The sequence below is a fragment of the Oncorhynchus nerka genome, linkage group LG12 (assembly GCF_034236695.1).
Source record: "Oncorhynchus nerka isolate Pitt River linkage group LG12, Oner_Uvic_2.0, whole genome shotgun sequence".
Classification (NCBI taxonomy): Eukaryota; Metazoa; Chordata; class Actinopteri; order Salmoniformes; family Salmonidae; genus Oncorhynchus; species Oncorhynchus nerka.
Genome location: NC_088407.1, coordinates 23,255,947 through 23,261,946, shown reverse-complemented (window position 1 = coordinate 23,261,946; position 6,000 = coordinate 23,255,947).

The following is a 6,000-nucleotide window of genomic DNA, read 5'->3' as shown; positions in this document are numbered from 1 at the left end:
CTCTGTTTATCTAGACTGATCCTCATAGCAGCTCCTCACTCAATACGGTCATATAGCAGACATGTTTATACCCTGATCTCTGTTAATCTAGACTGATCCTCATAGCAGCTCCTCACTCAATATGGTCATATAGCAGACATGTTTATACCCTGATCTCTGTTTATCTAGACTGATCCTCATAGCAGCTCCTCACTCAATACGGTCATATAGCAGACATGTTTATACCCTGATCTCTGTTAATCTAGACTGATCCTCATAGCAGCTCCTCACTCAATATGGTCATATAGCAGACATGTTTATACCCTGATCTCTGTTTATCTAGACTGATCCTCATAGCAGCTCCTCACTCAATATGGTCATATAGCAGACATGTTTATACCCTGATCTCTGTTAATCTAGACTGATCCTCATAGCAGCTCCTCACTCAATATGGTCATATAGCAGACATGTTTATACCCTGATCTCTGTTAATCTAGACTGATCCTCATAGCAGCTCCTCACTCAATACGGTCATATAGCAGACATGTTTATACCCTGATCTCTGTTAATCTAGACTGATCCTCATAGCAGCTCCTCACTCAATATGGTCATATAGCAGACATGTTTATACCCTGATCTCTGTTAATCTAGACTGATCCTCATAGCAGCTCCTCACTCAATATGGTCATATAGCAGACATGTTTATACCCTGATCTCTGTTTATCTAGACTGATCCTCATAGCAGCTCCTCACTCAATATGGTCATATAGCAGACATGTTTATACCCTGATCTCTGTTTATCTAGACTGATCCTCATAGCAGCTCCTCACTCAATATGGTCATATAGCAGACATGTTTATACCCTGATCTCTGTTAATCTAGACTGATCCTCATAGCAGCTCCTCACTCAATACGGTCATATAGCAGACATGTTTATACCCTGATCTCTGTTAATCTAGACTGATCCTCATAGCAGCTCCTCACTCAATATGGTCATATAGCAGACATGTTTATATCCTGATCTCTGTTAATCTAGACTGATCCTAGTGGCAGCTCCTCACTCAATATGGTCATATAGCAGACATGTTTATACCCTGATCTCTGTTAATCTAGACTGATCCTCATAGCAGCTCCTCACTCAATATGGTCATATAGCAGACATGTTTATACCCTGATCTCTGTTTATCTAGACTGATCCTCATAGCAGCTCCTCACTCAATACGGTCATATAGCAGACATGTTTATACCCTGATCTCTGTTAATCTAGACTGATCCTCATAGCAGCTCCTCACTCAATATGGTCATATAGCAGACATGTTTATACCCTGATCTCTGTTAATCTAGACTGATCCTAGTGGCAGCTCCTCACTCAATATGGTCATATAGCAGACATGTTTATACCCTGATCTCTGTTAATCTAGACTGATCCTCATAGCAGCTCCTCACTCAATATGGTCATATAGCAGACATGTTTATACCCTGATCTCTGTTAATCTAGACTGATCCTCATAGCAGCTCCTCACTCAATATGGTCATATAGCAGACATGTTTATACCCTGATCTCTGTTAATCTAGACTGATCCTCATAGCAGCTCCTCACTCAATATGGTCATATAGCAGACATGTTTATACCCTGATCTCTGTTAATCTAGACTGATCCTAGTGGCAGCTCCTCACTCAATATGGTCATATAGCAGACATGTTTATACCCTGATCTCTGTTTATCTAGACTGATCCTCATAGCAGCTCCTCACTCAATACGGTCATATAGCAGACATGTTTATACCCTGATCTCTGTTAATCTAGACTGATCCTCATAGCAGCTCCTCACTCAATATGGTCATATAGCAGACATGTTTATACCCTGATCTCTGTTTATCTAGACTGATCCTAGTGGCAGCTCCTCACTCAATATGGTCATATAGCAGACATGTTTATACCCTGATCTCTGTTAATCTAGACTGATCCTCATAGCAGCTCCTCACTCAATATGGTCATATAGCAGACATGTTTATACCCTGATCTCTGTTAATCTAGATTGATCCTCATAGCAGCTCCTCACTCAATATGGTCATATAGCAGACATGTTTATACCCTGATCTCTGTTAATCTAGACTGATCCTCATAGCAGCTCCTCACTCAATATGGTCATATAGCAGACATGTTTATACCCTGATCTCTGTTAATCTAGACTGATCCTCATAGCAGCTCCTCACTCAATATGGTCATATAGCAGACATGTTTATAACCTGATCTCTGTTTATCTAGACTGATCCTAGTGGCAGCTCCTCACTCAATATGGTCATATAGCAGACATGTTTATACCCTGATCTCTGTTTATCTAGACTGATCCTAGTGGCAGCTCCTCACTCAATATGGTCATATAGCAGACATGTTTATACCCTGATCTCTGTTAATCTAGACTGATCCTCATAGCAGCTCCTCACTCAATATGGTCATATAGCAGACATGTTTATACCCTGATCTCTGTTTATCTAGACTGATCCTCATAGCAGCTCCTCACTCAATACGGTCATATAGCAGACATGTTTATACCCTGATCTCTGTTAATCTAGACTGATCCTCATAGCAGCTCCTCACTCAATATGGTCATATAGCAGACATGTTTATACCCTGATCTCTGTTAATCTAGACTGATCCTCATAGCAGCTCCTCACTCAATACGGTCATATAGCAGACATGTTTATACCCTGATCTCTGTTAATCTAGACTGATCCTCATAGCAGCTCATAGCAGCTCCTCACTCAATATGGTCATATAGCAGACATGTTTATACCCTGATCTCTGTTAATCTAGACTGATCCTCATAGCAGCTCCTCACTCAATATGGTCATATAGCAGACATGTTTATACCCTGATCTCTGTTAATCTAGACTGATCCTCATAGCAGCTCCTCACTCAATACGGTCATATAGCAGACATGTTTATACCCTGATCTCTGTTTATCTAGACTGATCCTCATAGCAGCTCCTCACTCAATACGGTCATATAGCAGACATGTTTATACCCTGATCTCTGTTTATCTAGACTGATCCTCATAGCAGCTCCTCACTCAATACGGTCATATAGCCGACATGTTTATATCCTGATCTCTGTTAATCTAGACTGATCCTCATAGCAGCTCCTCACTCAATATGGTCATATAGCAGACATGTTTATACCCTGATCTCTGTTTATCTAGACTGATCCTCATAGCAGCTCCTCACTCAATACGGTCATATAGCAGACATGTTTATACCCTGATCTCTGTTAATCTAGACTGATCCTCATAGCAGCTCCTCACTCAATATGGTCATATAGCAGACATGTTTATACCCTGATCTCTGTTTATCTAGACTGATCCTCATAGCAGCTCCTCACTCAATACGGTCATATAGCAGACATGTTTATACCCTGATCTCTGTTAATCTAGACTGATCCTCATAGCAGCTCCTCACTCAATATGGTCATATAGCAGACATGTTTATACCCTGATCTCTGTTAATCTAGACTGATCCTCATAGCAGCTCCTCACTCAATACGGTCATATAGCAGACATGTTTATACCCTGATCTCTGTTAATCTAGACTGATCCTCATAGCAGCTCCTCACTCAATACGGTCATATAGCAGACATGTTTATACCCTGATCTCTGTTAATCTAGACTGATCCTCATAGCAGCTCCTCACTCAATATGGTCATATAGCAGACATGTTTATACCCTGATCTCTGTTAATCTAGACTGATCCTCATAGCAGCTCCTCACTCAATACGGTCATATAGCAGACATGTTTATACCCTGATCTCTGTTCATCTAGACTGATCCTCATAGCAGCTCCTCACTCAATATGGTCATATAGCAGACATGTTTATACCCTGATCTCTGTTAATCTAGACTGATCCTCATAGCAGCTCCTCAGTCAATATGGTCATATAGCAGACATGTTTATACCCTGATCTCTGTTAATCTAGACTGATCCTCATAGCAGCTCCTCACTCAATATGGTCATATAGCAGACATGTTTATACCCTGATCTCTGTTAATCTAGACTGATCCTCATAGCAGCTCCTCACTCAATATGGTCATATAGCAGACATGTTTATACCCTGATCTCTGTTTATCTAGACTGATCCTAGTGGCAGCTCCTCACTCAATATGGTCATATAGCAGACATGTTTATACCCTGATCTCTGTTTATCTAGACTGATCCTAGTGGCAGCTCCTCACTCAATATGGTCATATAGCAGACATGTTTATACCCTGATCTCTGTTAATCTAGACTGATCCTCATAGCAGCTCCTCACTCAATATGGTCATATAGCAGACATGTTTATACCCTGATCTCTGTTTATCTAGACTGATCCTCATAGCAGCTCCTCACTCAATACGGTCATATAGCAGACATGTTTATATCCTGATCTCTGTTAATCTAGACTGATCCTCATAGCAGCTCCTCACTCAATATGGTCATATAGCAGACATGTTTATACCCTGATCTCTGTTAATCTAGACTGATCCTCATAGCAGCTCCTCACTCAATATGGTCATATAGCAGACATGTTTATACCCTGATCTCTGTTTATCTAGACTGATCCTCATAGCAGCTCCTCACTCAATACGGTCATATAGCAGACATGTTTATACCCTGATCTCTGTTTATCTAGACTGATCCTAGTGGCAGCTCCTCACTCAATACGGTCATATAGCAGACATGTTTATATCCTGATCTCTGTTTATCTAGACTGATCCTCATAGCAGCTCCTCACTCAATACGGTCATATAGCAGACATGTTTATACCCTGATCTCTGTTAATCTAGACTGATCCTCATAGCAGCTCCTCACTCAATATGGTCATATAGCAGACATGTTTATACCCTGATCTCTGTTTATCTAGACTGATCCTCATAGCAGCTCCTCACTCAATACGGTCATATAGCAGACATGTTTATACCCTGATCTCTGTTTATCTAGACTGATCCTCATAGCAGCTCCTCACTCAATACGGTCATATAGCAGACATGTTTATACCCTGATCTCTGTTTATCTAGACTGATCCTCATAGCAGCTCCTCACTCAATACGGTCATATAGCAGACATGTTTATACCCTGATCTCTGTTAATCTAGACTGATCCTCATAGCAGCTCCTCACTCAATATGGTCATATAGCAGACATGTTTATACCCTGATCTCTGTTAATCTAGACTGATCCTCATAGCAGCTCCTCACTCAATACGGTCATATAGCAGACATGTTTATACCCTGATCTCTGTTAATCTAGACTGATCCTCATAGCAGCTCCTCACTCAATACGGTCATATAGCAGACATGTTTATACCCTGATCTCTGTTAATCTAGACTGATCCTCATAGCAGCTCCTCACTCAATACGGTCATATAGCAGACATGTTTATACCCTGATCTCTGTTAATCTAGACTGATCCTCATAGCAGCTCCTCACTCAATATGGTCATATAGCAGACATGTTTATACCCTGATCTCTGTTAATCTAGACTGATCCTAGTGGCAGCTCCTCACTCAATACGGTCATATAGCAGACATGTTTATACCCTGATCTCTGTTAATCTAGACTGATCCTCATAGCAGCTCCTCACTCAATATGGTCATATAGCAGACATGTTTATATCCCTGATCTCTGTTAATCTAGACTGATCCTCATAGCAGCTCCTCACTCAATATGGTCATATAGCAGACATGTTTATACCCTGATCTCTGTTTATCTAGACTGATCCTCATAGCAGCTCCTCACTCAATACGGTCATATAGCAGACATGTTTATACCCTGATCTCTGTTAATCTAGACTGATCCTCATAGCAGCTCCTCACTCAATATGGTCATATAGCAGACATGTTTATACCCTGATCTCTGTTAATCTAGACTGATCCTCATAGCAGCTCCTCACTCAATATGGTCATATAGCAGACATGTTTATACCCTGATCTCTGTTAATCTAGACTGATCCTCATAGCAGCTCCTCACTCAATATGGTCATATAGCAGA